This window comes from Callospermophilus lateralis, unplaced genomic scaffold (assembly GCF_048772815.1).
Source record: "Callospermophilus lateralis isolate mCalLat2 unplaced genomic scaffold, mCalLat2.hap1 Scaffold_63, whole genome shotgun sequence".
Classification (NCBI taxonomy): domain Eukaryota; kingdom Metazoa; phylum Chordata; class Mammalia; order Rodentia; family Sciuridae; genus Callospermophilus; species Callospermophilus lateralis.
Genome location: NW_027514713.1, coordinates 13,735,803 through 13,752,523, shown reverse-complemented (window position 1 = coordinate 13,752,523; position 16,721 = coordinate 13,735,803). Strand labels below are relative to the sequence as shown.

The window sequence follows — 16,721 nt, the reverse complement described above, 5'->3', positions numbered from 1 at the left end:
TTTGCAACTTTAAGAATAGTTGCCAAATCTCACAATGAAATTTAGTCTTCTTGAAAAATGAAGGTATAGAGTAGCTAACTTGTGTAGTCACTACAAGGATCAAGAAGATGTTTCTTACAAGAAGAATCACCCAGAACATTCTTTCCTCCACTGTGGTGACATTTTTTTTGGCCAATTAATTCTTATTTCTTGCTACTCCCTAATATGTAAAGGGTTGTGAAATCCTCAGGTTTAATTACTCTAACACCATGATGGGCATCAGGCACATGCCCATCATGTTGTGTGTTGAAACGAATAGATGTTCAAAAACATAAATCATGAAATATATTGATATTCATACATGCAACAATTTTGAGGATCAAATAAATTATGATAAGTATGATCACTAAAGAACTATAAAATAGGGTTCTTCTGAGCCAGCAACTTGTTCTGTTCATAAATGTAAATGAAGTTGGAGATCAATTAAATCCCTGTGGAGCCTATGGCTCTGTGGAAACAGTAAGAGCCCAATCCATATGACTCAAAATCTTTTCACTACTTTTATGCTCAGCTTTCTTAAGTTTTTAAAATTGATTTTATTATTTTTTTAAATACTCCTAAGTTTTTAATCTAGATATTTTTGCTTCACCCTAAGGAGCCTTGGTATTTAATTGTTGACTGAAAGGAGTATAACTTGCTTCAGATGCAGAAAGCAGAAAGTTATGGATGCAATTTTCAGGGTTCTGAGTTCCCTTGTGAGATTGGACCAAATATACCCTACATATGACTTAACACTCCACCCTCTATCATTCTCTTTTCTTCTTTCACCACCTGTTTACCCTCATATACTTTCACATGAATACCTTTCTCAGTTATTTTCCATTCTCAGGGAAATTCACCTTACAGTGATGACTGTCTCATATACTTCTGTGTTTTCATACCACCTACAAAGGACAGCATATATGTCTCTTATTACTTCATATTTTATGCTCTAGGAGTATTGTAACTTAATGCAGTTCTCCCTCCATTCCAAGCTTTATGTCTGTCTTTATTGTGTCAGGTTCTGTTGACCATGACTCCTTGTTAACTTATTTAACACTAAAATCAATGCATTCTTCCAAACTGAAGTTCTAATTCTTTGGAAAGCCTCCTGGCCAATTCCTAAACTTCAAGCTGATACCTTCCTTCCTTAGATGCTTTTCCAGAGTATCTCCATGGTATCTGTGCATAGAATTCATTATAGTGCAATAAGCTACATGTGGCATCTTAGAAGCAATACAATATAGTATTTAAGAGAAAAAGGATCTCAAGTCAGACTATTTAAATTCCAGATCATCTACTTATTTGAAATGCATATTTGGTAAGATGCTTAATTTTTTATATCATAATGATCCCCTTTTTTAGGAGAGAATCATATACTTCCAACATAGTAAAATTACTGTATTGATTAAATTAAATAACATATGTATCTTGTTTAAGAGAGTGATAGACATGCAATTTATATATTGGAGCATAAATTGCATTATTTGGGGAGATGTTGGGCTTAACTTTTTTTCTTAACCAAGCAAATGGTATAAATTGAGATTTTTATCATATAAGCAGGAAGGACTGTAAGAGGTAAAAATTTTGAAATGAAAATTTGGCTATATTACATGGTAAAAATGGGAGTACAGAGAAAAGTTATCAAAATTGAAAAATGGTAGTATGAAGGGGAATACAGAGGAAAGTTCTACATTAGAGACAAAATTAGAAGGTAGAGACATAGAATAAATTCTTAAAGCATTAAATCCTACAGTGGAAGGTTGGGGAAAAAGAAGGAACCACTAAAGACGATGAAGTGAGATAAAGACCAGTTACCACAGCCATAGACAAAAGGTCCACAAGTTATTATTCAGTTTCTTAATGTCCTCTACCAGAATAGCAAGGCCTTGATCCAAATTGACAGTGTTTTCTTTCTTAAACCCCACTAATGAAAGAGGAGAAAAATCTATGTTGCATTTTTCTTCTTTTCCAATACTGTGCTCACCGTAATGTATAACACAGACTAGAAATTTAAGTATAAGAATGTCATATTGTGTCTGCATAGAACACAGGTGCTGGATTTTGCTCCCATTGCTAAAGAGTCACATTTTGCTTTAAAAATTAATAAGAAGTAACTCTATTATTTTGTGTATACATCTTTTGCTTTTAACTAGTTATCAAACCTATTTAATCTACAAATCTATCTCATTACCTACATTATCTACTAGCCAGGAAAGGTCAAACCAGAATATATCACTTAAAGAAGAAACTAAATGTTTTTCACTTCTTTTCCATTTAGACTCATTTCTCTTTGTGCAAAGTTTCCATCTTAAGAAAATATTTCACAGTGAATCTCTCCACAGAGGATATCTACAGGTATTGACAGCAGGGGAAATGCTAGCAAAGGTATCATAAGATCCTTCTGGCCATAAGTATTTTAAAATGCTGATGCTCCAACCATGACAGGGGTCCCATAGTTTCCTATAATAAGTACTTTATTATGAATAGTTTTACTGGCATTAATTAGATATCATGGCTGAAATGAATTTAGAGATTTGGATTGAAATTACAGTTATAATACAACACTACTTAGGTAACCTTAGTGAGTTACTCAGATTATCTGAACTTCAACTAAGATAAAATGAAAAAAGGTAACACAATGAGCTCTGATTTGAGAGCTGGGTTTGACACCTGAGTCACCTGCTAGATCTCTGGAACACAGTGTTCTCATCTACATAACTATGTACAAATTATTTAACTTCAATTTTCTCTATTTTTCCACCTGTTAAGTAAAGACCTAATAGCAGCTACTTTAAAGGACTACTGGAATATGATCAAGGACCCAGTTCTGTCTGGAAATGCTCCTACCTCCATGCTTTTCAGTCCCTAGCTCAGGCAGGATGCTTCCTTATCTGAAGATCCTGGGCCTATGGACAGTCATACCTCACCCCCTAGGAAGAATTAGGGAGCTATATTACCCAAGAGCAGAGGAAAAAAATAAGGGCAGTGTGATTCAGGGAACCACAGCAGATAGCTTAGCTCTGTTCTTGAGCTGCAGTGGCAGAACATAGGGGCCATGATAGTGTTTTAGTTGGTAGAAGTCAAGGGAGGGTGCATAGGTACTCTTGGAGATAGTGTCTCCCATACTCCATCCACTCAGCACTGGGAGACTGTCCCAGGGGCACTTTCATCTTTATTCAGTGTACTGGAGTTCTTCATGGTCCTGGGACTCCTATATCTTTTTTTCCACAATCCTATTTTATCTGCTATCTCAACTCCTATATGGGATAGAGAGATCCATATAGGACACCAGTGTCCTCATTTTTGTTGCATAAAGCTCACATAAGACATACAGCGCACCCCCGCACACACACACTTATAGTATAGATGAGAGGAAAGAACAACATCATCATAGTTATATGAATGAGGATGGAGAAGATCTAAGTGCCACCCAGAAAATGAGGAGGAGGTGGTAGAGTCAAAGGTAGCAGGGAGTCTCAGACCAAAGGAATACCATTGCCAAATGTCAAAATGGACAAGATAGCTGGGTGGGGAGTGTCTCAGGCTGGTAATGAGCAGAAGGCAGGTGGGAAACTGCTGGGCTCAGGTGCTGAGCAGCCTTTGAAGTTCCTTCAGAGGAGGCGATCTCCTCTGATCAAGGCACCTCCAAGTGGATGAGATAACCCCCTAGGTAGCCTGGCACCTGCAACCTCAAGTCTCCTAGGCTTATAACAGGAATGTCCAGGAAAGATCCATTGGAAACACCACCATCTGCCATATTTCCATATCTTTGGGCAGAGAAAAGACCTGTGATGATTCTTGGTGGAGGTCTTTCCTTACATTAGACACCATCATCTATTATCTGCATGGTGACACTCTTGAAATGACAGCTTTCTGCAGTGCTGCAAGGATCCACAGTTGAGGAGCTGGAGACCTGAAGGTCTAAATCATGAGAAGCCAGTCCATCCAAGTAACAAAAGGCATCAGGTACAGCCAGGGCACAGAGTTGGATTCTGTGTGGTGGGAATCTGGGCAGTTCTTGGTTTTTGGGTCCCTCATCTATCTCAGGAACAATCAAGACTTGGGTCTATCATTAAAGATTAACTATTAAAGGTAATACTATGAATAAATGTCTGAACAATTAATCTATATAAACAGATAGTAATAAAATAAATGTAATTTAATATAAACAGGAGCCTTGAATTAAAAAAAAAACAAATTTGAAAACACTATAAGCTTACTTGGAACTAAATTTGAACTTTCTAGATTTAAAATACTTTTTCTTTAATTGTAAATATATATTCTGTTTATAGTTATAAAGTTATATATGAAAATATAAAAACAATTCAGAAGAAAGGTAACACTTACATGAAACTACTGGAGCAGAAATATATTTAATACATCAAATAACTGAAAGGAACTGTTGTTTTATTAGAGTGTTTCTAAAAGCCATTACACTACATAAAAATATTTCATTTCTTTAAGTTTCCACGTAAAGCCTCTACAACTACTTTCCTAATATCACTTTATTCTTAAATAGATTATATTCTGGATAATATTGGAGCTTAAAAGCTATCTATCACATCCCCTTAGCTGATATGATTAAGGGCTTTCCTTAAGACAAAAAATAGATTATTTCAAAATATTGCAAATGTATTTGGAAATGAAAGAGTTATTCCTGTCATAATTTCTATGAAGAATATACCTCTGTCTGACATGTTTTTTTTTTTTTATATTTCCTGAAGTTGAATCATCCTTCTATGTCCAGGAAGATTTCAAAGACAAGCTCTTTGTAGTAAAGAAGCAGAATAAGAAGGTGCCTTCTATCAATTTGGAAGAATAGTAACCAAAAATCATGCTAAAGTCAAAATGATTGATGACTAGGGGAAAAAATATAGAATTGCATCTTCAGGAAAAGTCTTCCATTATAGAGGGCCTCAAAATTGTTCACCATTAGACCTGTGTGAAAGGGAATTTTTGACCAATTTGGTCTTGTCATCTTGCAAGTGCTCAAAAGTGGCAAATAGGGTATGATTGAAGGAATGATTTTTATAAGTGAAAGATGAGAGTCTTGATTAGATGTGTTGGGCCCATTTGAGCCAAATCTCTATCAATAAAAATGAATTGCACATCAAAAGATTAAAGTCCATCTTTTAGGAGAAATCTTGTTGTGTCATCATCAAATGCCATGAGGCAAGACTCAAATTTAAGGTAGAAAAACTCATAGAAACCAAGAAAACTCATGCAGTAGCCCCATGTAAGACCAAATGAAGCTGGCAAGGGGTGAATGACTGAAAAGGGAGTGGAATCTGGCTAGTTTGGATACCTCAAATTTTTTCACTTGTGAGCATCTGTGAACACCAACAATACAATGGGTAAATAAAGGAATTCCATATGCTGCTGTAGATCTCAAAATAATGCTGCCAATTTTGTTAAGATTGGCAAGGTATACCTAGATTGAACTCATTCTTAGGGAAGAATGTATCAAAATTTCAAGTAAGGGCTGTAGTTGTAGCTCAGGGGTACAGTGCATGCTGCACTGGGTTAGATCCTTAGCACTATATAAAAATAAATAAACAAAATAAAGAGATTGTGTCCATCTACAACTGAAAATAAGTAAAATTTTGATTTCAAGTAAAATAAAGCCAGGCCCAATAGAACCTGGTATTTATGTGTGAATCAGTGCTAACATCAGACTATGTACACCATTCTATGCAAAATATTGCAACTTCACTCACTCTCACTTTTGCACCACCTTAAAAATTAAAGCACAAAGGAAAACTAGACATTACAGTTAAAATGTTTAATAGAATATTCTAACAAACTCACTTAACAAAGGCTTCCCCCTCTTGAGGGTGAGATGTCATACTTAATGATTTTATTTTATTGGGTCAGACATACCATTGATGTGCAGGATCATGACCTTTCAGAGCACTTCCAGTACTGAAATATTATAATTCTCCAATACTCTGGATGAATGATTCTCTCTTTACTTGTACTAGTCAGAATGTTTTCTCTGCCAAACTGAAATATGCAATTATAATCATATGGGCAGTCACAGTCAAGGCCTTCCTAGAGAATATGGCCATTACAGAAACAGCTGCCCTCCTGACTATATACAGAAGCTGGGCAAAGCTTAAATGATTCTGCTTGGATCATTTTTATTTATTTATTTTGTTGTCCTTGGCTCAGGTGCCTCATGAGCCAAAGGGTGTGGGAGGGAACCCTCTGGGCAGATAGAAATATGTGGGAAGTTGTTCTTTCCACCTAATGGGAAAGTGCTGGCTCTGCTTGACGCCTTTATTAAAATTAGGGTAGTAGGAGGGCAGTTAAACTAAAACAAGGATTATGTAAGTAGCAACCGAGGCATCCCAATTCCCTAATGTGATCAACAGAAAGTGCATTTTACTGGTTGAAAATGAAGAGTCTATGGAACGTCTCCGGGAATGTGAATCCCAGTTCCAACTTAACCAGTTATATAATGTTTGGCAAATTATTTAGATTTTATAAAACTCAGTATTTTCCTCTGAAAATGGGAAGTAATTCTAATTACTGGTTATAGTGTGTGAGGCAAATACTTCATAAGCACACTTAGTGCCTGGAGCAAAATATACATTTAATTTAATTAATGTTGTCTTTAATTATTTTGACTCATACACATACAGGTATCCCTTCACTGGGTAATAAAGAGTTGAGAACAGTTTGAATGTGGTTATGAATGCCAGAGGACATATCTAAAACAATCCTGTATCACTGTGACTCTGTGCATAGGAGTTTTTATTGCCTTGTTTTAATGAACACGTTTGATTAGAAATTTAGTTCCTAAAGTAGATTATGAAAACCTTGGAAATTAAAGATCCTTATCTACATTTATACTTCACATAATAAAATTGATACATAGTTTGGATTTTTTGGTTGTTTTTGCAGTGCTGAACATTGAGCCCAGGTTCTCCTAAGTGCTAAGCTTATGCTCTACCCTGAGCTAACCCCCCACCAATAAATAGTTGTTGAATCAGGGTATTTTAGTGGGTGCTTTAGACTTCTAGCACTTTTCTATGTAGTTAAGTGTAATGTTCCTACAATTGAGAGTAATTGTGGTTAAATATTATAAATGCTACAAAGCATTAATGAAAAAATAATTGTTTATTCTACTATCCTTTGGGCAAAATTTTATCAACATAAGTTTGAAAAACAGACATATTTGAACAAGAATAAAGCACTTAGTAAACGTGAAATGATAGATAAATACTAGAAACATGCAAAATTTACCCAAGAATTTTTTGAGTAGTCTCTCATCTATCAACAATGTACATCATTATGTAACTTACTGTTGATTTCATTAAACACCCTGCTCCTCAGAAAGATGACAAAACTATAAGGTTAAACTGCCAGTGTGGAGTAGATCTGGTGATGCATGCTAATTAACTATTTTTTTTTAAATCAGTACACTAAAGACGGAAATGGAAAACTGTTCTGCCTGGTTTTCAATTAGTGTATTTTGCTCCTTGCCATTTGTACACAATTGTCTTATTTGGACTAAACCTTACATTTTCCCTTGTTGAGGTTTTTTTTTCTTAATGCAGTTTTAAATTAACCTTTTATCTTCTGTTGTTAACATTATAAAAAGTGGCTTAATATTGAGCAACTATATAACTTCATTTATGAATAGTTGAAGTTGTTGATAGCTAGTCCAAACAAAATTGCAAATGATTGTGCAGTGGAAATGCATTTTATTTGCTGTAGCATTTTCATTAGGTTGAGCTTTGAATCAAATTGAAAATCAAAGAATAAAACCTGCCTCATATGAGAAAAGATCATTTTTATTGCAGCACTATTACCCCTTTTTCTGTCATCTTTTCTGGCTAATATAAAATCATATTACTGCTATATATAAATGAGGATTTATGATATTGCAATGCTTGTTAACAGTAACCTCTTTCTTAGTTTGAGATCAACCAGCATTTACTTCCTTTCCCTTGACTATATTTTTGACACATTCTTGTCATTTATTAGGAAAACATTTTGGATGGGAAAATCTCAGAAACTGGCATCATATTTTGTGACATTACATTCTATTTGACATAATGAACATTTTCCCCTCTTTTGCTGAAATCAGCACTAGGAAAGACCAAATACAGCAAAGTTTTTTAATAGTTTAAAATTGCCCCTGTCATTATCTTGTCAGTTACATGAGACCTTGAGTGTGCAGGGCTATGGAAATCTTTTGAGACAAATTTTCTAGAAGCACTGTTAGGGAAAACTGTTTATAAAACCTAAGAACTTTAATCTTTAGAAGAGATAAGGGTACCAAAGTGTTACTGGTGATGACCAGAAAGCACTGTGATACTATTTTCTAATCATAGCCAGTCAGGGACAGTTTCAGAAGCCTGGTCATTCTATCACTTTTTATTTTTATTGTTCTCAACATTCTTTCCACATCTCAACCTTTACAATTAATAATCTAAAATTCTTAAAGACACTCATTTCTGTTAAAACCTGTATTTACCTTGCTTCTTTCAGAGTATTCCATCTGTGTTACCTTTATTATAATTAGTAAAAAGAAGTAAATTTTGAGATAGAGTAATGATTTATCTTTGATCTTTCTTTAGAAAATATTGACAAGCTAGGTAAATTTAGGCAACCTCCTTATCCTTTCTTAACCCCATCCCTCTATCTAGCAATACTACATGATCAGTAAATGATAATATTTCCAGTCTCTGAGACTTATCAAAATTCAGAGCTTCATGTCAATTTCCTTGTTTTTTTTTAAAAAAAATATATAATTTCCTCAAATTAATCTGGGGTAATATTATCACTATAATTTCTTTAGCTATAACTTGACAAATTGATACTTTAATACAATTAATCTTATGCCTTTATAATTCCAAAGGTGAAAAGAGCAATTTGGCATAAGATTGACTAGTGTTCTATCCAAAATACTCAAGCATCTAGAAACTTGTCTTATGATTTAAATATCAGTACTTTTATTTCCATAAATATACTTCCCCATTCCTCCATGTAGGTTAGTAACACTATCACTGCTTTTTACCAAAATCCTGAAGGGCAGGGTTTCGTGGAATTATTTTTCCTTTATTTCCTATATTTCTGCTAACACTCTATCATGTCTTTCTTCTTCTTCTCTATCTTTTGAGAGACTGCCTCCATTTTATATCCAACACTATAAGCTTGTCTGGATTACAATCATTATAGGTATAATATAGAGAAACACTATCATAATTGCTTTATTTCATTCAATTTATTCCACATTCAAACATTGGGCCACTTTTCTAATTCACCACTTTCATTATTTAATGTTCTTGTCCAATACTATTGTTAATAATTGTGCCAATTTTTAACTTCTGAGGACAATCATTTCATAAAATCTTAATTTAATCACTCAAGAAAATTATTTTAGAATGTGCCAGTGCAAGATGAGCAAGATGCATTGTGTGATATAAAGAGTTCATGATCTTTTGAGTGACTGCAAGATTATCAAAACAAACACAAAATATTAAAGGAACACCTAGGCTATTGAATGAACTGACCATTACTAATCAAATGTAGTTTCCCTTTCTCATTGTTGAACATTATTTATTGTCTATATTTTTCATATCCTTTTATAAATTAAGATTTCTAATTTCACAGAATCATATGCTCTACCATATTTTATATTAAGCTATAATTTATTACTTTAAACTAAGTGTTGAGTCCTTGCATTCTTCAAACAATTTAATATTTATAATAACCTTAAGAAATGCAAAGTACTGGTCCCCTTTTTCAGAACACAGGTCATGGCTATAAAAATGGAAGTGCCTGTTCAAATTCAACTAGGTTAAATATCTCACACATAAACTTCAAATCTAGGTCTATCTGATGATACACTTCACTCTTAAACCCAATCTGAGCTCTCTGACCTCACAGAGCTCTCTTCTATTCCATATTGTTCTGTCCAAGATCTATAAATTTTATATTTACCCTCTTCAAGGATCCTGACATCCTTAAGTGGCATTGATTTCTTTGTTCTCTAAATACTTGTGTTCGGATTATGTGACAGATTTTAGAGATTAGTGAAACTAAAAACACTTGAAAAACCTTAAAAGCAGGAGTGAATCTGGAACAATTATGAAAGCTGAGAGAGAAGAGTGACATAGTAGGATTAATTCACCTTTCACCTGGGAAGATCAAAAACTAGTAGGTGGCTACTGTGGGTTAGATGTAGGCTCCATGCCACACCTGAGGCTGCACACAGCCTTCCCTAAAGACTTTCCCAGAAGGATGTGGAGTTTTCAACATAAAGAATCTGTATAGAGTAGACCACTAAAATCCAAGCACTAAGATGAATCAGAGGTCAAAATGTCTAGAGGAGGAGATATTTCTCAACTTAAGGAAATGCAGACCATACATATCCCCAAGAATAAACACACACACACACACACACACACATACACACACACACACACATGAAGAAGAGCTGACATTGAAAAATTTGTCCTGTCTGACAGATTCCACAACTTTCATAGTACTATAAATGCATCTAACTCAGAAATATTGCCCTTTACTCTGAAATCTTTACTTTCCCTACCTCCCAAATTAACAAAGAATGTTTATTAAGGAAAGAAAAAGAGGAGCTAATGATCAGAGCCAAAGGAATGAGAGGAAGACAATACATGGCTGAAAAGACTTTGTCCCCACTATGGCCTTCCAGACCTGAATCAAGACATAGCCAAGGAACATTATAAACTAGAAATAGATTGTTCCGATGTCCTGTTTTACTTTTCTTAATATTTATTTTTTAGTTGTAGGTGGACACAATATCTTTATTGCATTTTTATTTGGTGCTGAGCATCGAGCCCAGGGCCTCCTGTGTACTAGGCAAGCACTATACCACTGAGCCACAACCCAAGCCCATCCTGGGTTTTGTAATGCCTGAATAAATAAGTTTATTTGTTGATACAATATGGTGGCCCTGAAATAAATAGGATTTCGTTGAAGTTTAGAAACCAAAAATTAAACCCAACAAATTTAAGCAGCAATGGTAGAGATGAAAATAGTGTTCTGCTCAAAGCCCATTTTGTTGTGCTCATATAATCTAAAAAAATAAAAAATAAATAAAAAATAAAAATTTAGATCCCTTATTTGAGCTTCTGATTTAGAATGTTTTTTTAGTTGTTGATAGACAAAATACCTTTATTTTTATGCAATAACTTTAATTTGTTGATTATTTTTATGTAGTGCTGAGGATCAAACTCAGTGCTTTACATGTGTCAGGCAAGTCTGAGCCACAACCTCAGCCCAAGTTTTTGTTGTTTTGATTTTGTATTTTTTTAAATACAAAATCAGCCTTCCATGGTTAAAATTACCTTTTTAAGTCATTTCTTTGCATTTTCTGAGAAAGCCTGAGCCTGATTTTTGTTTTTTCTTTAATCCCAGAATTTTGAATCACCATGGATTGAAGACTAATGGCAATCAGGATCACATGAAGGAAGATGTGGGCTGATTTAGCAGGTCGGATCCTTTCAGAATCAGTTGGGCCAATGTAAGTGTGAGTTCAACAGTGAACTATCAATAGAGCAAGCTGGCATAAGATTGACTAGTGTTCTATCCAAAATATCCTAGACTAGTAGAGACTCAAGTATCTAGAAACCAAAAGAAAGTGCCAGATGTCTGGAAATGGAAAGAGCATCCATAATAGAGATGCATATACCCCAGATATAAGAACTAAGGGAAACTTTTGCCATGAGAGGGTACTTTTTTAAACAACCCATTAGAAAGAGGTTGTTTTAATCCCTGTTATACCCAGAAAATAGAAAATCATGCAGTGTATACCTCATACCTTCCCCACCTAATATGAAAGGGTTGCAATCAAGGAGAAAAGACACAAAGATTGTGCTGCTTATACAAATGCCAAGAGGTGCTGATTTCAGGCCATAGCTTTGGGAACAGTGTGCATTCTCTGGGGATTTCTTAAAATTAATAGCTATTGATTTCTGTCTTCAAAAGGCTAAATTATAAATAGAAGCCCTCTTTGTACCACCAAGAGGGAATAGCAATGCGTACACTGTATAGTTTGGGAAAATTTTTAGTGTTCACTCAGTGGCATGAATAAATTTTGAAGGGGTCAAGGAAACCTAAATACATGCATTAATATCAAATTATATTTTGTTTTCATTTTAGGACTTGTTTATTTACACTACAGCAGTTGCAATAAGGCAGGAAGTTCTTATTTATTGTTTCTTCCATGGAAAATGAATTTTGTGGGGGTTTTCAGAAGTTCTTTTACCCTGCTATATAACTAGGGTCCCCTGTTTTCAATTCCCTGACACGTGCAATGTTTCCTCCCAACTTCTTCCCTTCCCCAACTAACCTAGGCCTATTTTATGCATGATGAAGCACTTTCAGCCTCTTTCTAGTGAATGTTCCTTAAAAATCCAGTTAAGCAGGGTACTCCTCAATATCACTCAAATCCTGCTGCCAAAAGACTTACAGCTGATGATGTCCACTATCATCAGTGGAAAAGCAGCTTGTTTCCTTCAGGACTTCACAGGCATGAACAAAGCAGAGCACTCTTTGTTCCTCAAATATTGGAGTACACATGTAAGCTTTCTGAATTATTCTATATCAAAAAATCTTTGCTATTGGTGTTTTCTGTACTCTATGAATATTTTTAAAGATCTTGGGGTTGATTAACTGACTTTATGAATTTGAACTTGGAACACAACTTGCTGGCATTTATAATTCCTAGATCATGATATTTTGTAAGGGGTGGGAGGAGTTGCTACTTAAGTAAGAACTTAAAGTTTCTTGCATTTCTTTCTGCATTTATTTCAAATCACTCTAATTCTGGTTCTCCCCACAAAGCCATATTGGCCTCTGCTTTTCCTCAAGAAATCCAATCAACTTCCAGTTTCAGAGCTCAGGATCCTCTGGTCTAGAAATTTCTCTCCCTAAATCCTTTATCAAGTGTCATCTCCAAAGAAAGCTCTTACTAGGTTCCAGTACCAATAATCTAAAAATCTTTTCTTCTTCTCTTGATTCAGGCATGTGTATCTTAGCCTTCATTACATATCCTGTAGCTACTGTTTAATTTCTATCTCACTCACTGATACTTGAGTATCAGTGACAATGTTCTTGCCTTGGACTAAGGCAGAAATAGAGGAAACAAAGAGAAGAATTGCTGGGGTGGTTAAAAAGATATATTCCACCTGACTCTCATGTAGCATGAGAGGAATTCAGCATGGCTCTATTTTTATGGCTTAACAACTAATTAAATAATGTTGCTACTCAGTAAAATAGGAAATATGGTAGAATGGCAAAGTTTGAGGAAAAGGGGGGCATTTGGAAAGAAGACTCTGAGGTATATGTATGTACTAGAAGTGTTGTCTGGTGGGCAAATAATTATTTTTTTTCCTGAATGCAGCAGAGAATTTTTGATAAATGGTAAATGATTCTGGGAATGTCTGGCACATAAGTGCTAAACCTCATATTAGATTTCATCCTTTATTGATTTTACAATTTAGGATTGGGTCAACCTTTTCCTGTAGACTATCATGTTATAGGGGTATTGACAGAATCTGCAGAAAATGACAAAATATAAATCTAAGGTAGAAGTAAAAATAGGATCACCATTAGAGTCAGGGAAAAAAGTTAAATCAAAACCAGAAATTAAAGAAAAATAGTCAGTATGAAAATCAGTGATCCATTTATACCCAGGTACTCTGGAACAGTGGATTTCCCAAAGCTCTTCATTTTAAAGACAGGAGCCAGGTTTGGTTGAGGTTACTGTCAGCTGCCAATGTCACCCATTAAAGCTCCTTATTAAAGAGCCAGAAGTAGATGTCAGACCTGCTTAATTATATTCTGTAACTACATTCAGAGGCAGCAGGTCAATACCTGAATAGGATTTATCAAGAACTGATGACAATGTGCATGTATAATTTTGTACTCTGAAATTCATATACATCCTTGAATATTAAAAGGCACATTTACATCTATCTCTTTTCATGACTCCAACAGAATCTGTTCCTAATTAGTATCCCCCTTTTTCTAAAGAAGGACTTGAGGCTAAGTATTGTTAGAGAATTTCCCAGTGTCAAACAAAATGTAAGTAATGGAGGTAGGATTAGTGGTTTCACTCAAAATCTCATGTTCTTTCCACTTCTAGCTGGGCTGAAATAGAATACATGAATTTATTCTTGTCATACCATCTTATTTGTCCCAAATATTATAATTCAGGTTGAGAAACCCATAACTGAAAGAAAAACTAGCAAACTCAGATGGAACGCCCCCCGCCAAAAAAAAAAACAACCACTTTTGTTTTAGACCCATGCTAATCTGTTTTCTCCTAAAAAAACGGTGCACATATACAGGGATATTGTAATCAGAATACCCAGTGGAATTCAACACTCATTAAACTCCTCAAGCAGAGAGCAATATAAACTAACACAGTGGAAATAAGGTCAGTAAACATAATGAGTGAAACACCTTACAAAGGGAAATTGGTATGCAGCATTGAAATCCTCATTTTCTGCAGTCTGAGAAAATGTATCTAGCTGCTAGTTTGGGTTACTGCTGTGTAGCTGTGGGCATGGCATTCAGAAGTAGAGAGCAACACAACTAAGTCACTAGGAGGCACAGGTGGGTCAAGAGAGTAGGTTAAATGCTAACCATTTTCCAATTACCTGCAGTTCTCTTCAGTTACGGTTCTCTTTTAAAATACTCACTGCCAAATCCTTCACCTTCTCTTTTACATAGAACTAACACAATGTGTAAGAATGAAAGAATAGATGGGCAATCCGTGATGAGAATTTGATATGAAACAACACAAAAAAAGTGATTTGTGGTTTGTAAAGTGTTTTGTTAGTGCAAGGAGTTCCAAATCATAAATGCTTCCAATCTTTCACAAAATGTTTTAAGTAGCTCTTAAGATCAGATACTATTGCATCACTAGGAAAGAGGATGCATGCACTGTGCAGCTTGCCCACAAGGGTCTATTAGTGTTACAGAAAATTGAAATACTTTTTGTTAAAACTTTAATTGTGATATGAATGATGTGCTACAAGATTACACAAATTTTCCTGTAGAAACATGAGAGAGTGTTCATTAACGGACATCATTGGAGATGATGTATGGATAATGGTAGGTCTTGGAAGGACTGGCAGAGAGAGAATAGCAAATACCAACAATAAAACACAGAGTTGTGAAGTGTGCAGAGATTAATGAGTCCTGGGTGATTATGGCATGGACTGCAAAGATTGTTGATTAAGTTAGGCATAGTGTGTGTGCTTATTATCCCAGCTACTCAGGAGCTTGAGACAGGAGCCCACATTCTAGACCAGTAAAGAAAACTTAGTAAGACCCTAACTCAAATAAAATTTAAAAAATAGTTCCCGGGTGAGTGCGGCGGGGATGGTGGACACCACCAGGCAGAGGGAGGCTTCCCGGGGAGGGGAGTGTGGGCTGCCGGCCTTGGCAGCAGGGAGCAGGTGGAGCTCAGGAGGCTCGCTGCCACTCCTTCTGAACCAGGGCACCCGCAGGGCCACCTGGGGGGCTCAGCGGACAGCGGCGGGGAGATGTCCTTTGCTTCTCAGATGTAATGCACTTTAAGTTTAATATTCAACAGTGAAAATGAGTCATACAGAGGTTAAGTTAAAAATACCTTTTGGAAATACGTTGCTGGATCCTGTTTGTTTGGTACCTAGCAAGAGTTTAACATACAGAATAATTCTTACACATGGAGCATCAGGAGATATGAATCTTCCTCATTTGATGTCATTGGCATCCCATCTTGCATCTCATGGCTTTTTTTGCCTGAGATTTACCTGTAAAGGCCTTAATATTGTGCATAGAATTAAGGCATACAAAGCAGTTTTGAATTACCTAAAGACCTCAGGATAATACAAACTTGCCGGTGTTTTCCTTGGAGGTCGTTCAATGGGCTCAAGAGCAGATGTTTCTGTAATGTGTCATATTGAGCCAGATGATGCTGATGGTTTTGTTCGAGGTCTCATTTGTATTTCTTATCCACTGCACCATCCAAAACAACAGCATAAGCACAGAGATGAAGATTTCTTTCGTATAAAAGATCCTGTACTGTTTGTGTCAGGTTCAGCAGATGAAATGTGTGAGAAGAACTTGTTGGAGAAAGTGGCACAAAAATTGCAAGCTCCCAATAAAATCCACTGGATTGAGAAGGCAAATCATTCCATGACAGTGAATGGACGGTCAACAAATGATATTTTCAAAAAAATAAATACATAGATTTTGTTTTGGATCCAAGAAATCACTGAAATGGACAAGAAATAATTGTCATTAGTTAAAAGCCATGTTATTTTGAATACAAGTACAGTTAATTTGATAAAGAATAGTATACCTCTCAGCATTATGAGATATATTTCAGACTAATGTTCTTTAATGTTGCCCTATTTCTGAAACACATTTTAATTGTGAAAATAATATTCTTTCCAAAATGTCTTTTGAAAGCAGTTATAGTTGTATGAAGATGATGTACAAATATTAAAGGTGGTCTAAATATAATTTATTTTCACTAGTATAGTTAAGCTTTGAAAAAATTAAACTTTTGAATTTTGTTACAAAAAAATTTAATAATTAAATAAATAAAAGGCCCAATAGTACAGTGCTTACTCAGCATGTGGGAGACCCTAGGTTCAACAGATATTACCACACGTACACACACAAATATTTTCTATGAATCTAGAGAAGCA

General features: G+C 35.3%; 1 pseudogene; it reads left to right on the top strand.

Annotated features, from left to right (window-relative positions):
* The first annotated feature begins 15,624 nt into the window (after positions 1–15,624).
* LOC143389611 (testis-expressed protein 30 pseudogene) lies at positions 15,625–16,302 on the top strand (annotated as a pseudogene).
* Positions 16,303–16,721: the final 419 nt, after the last annotated feature.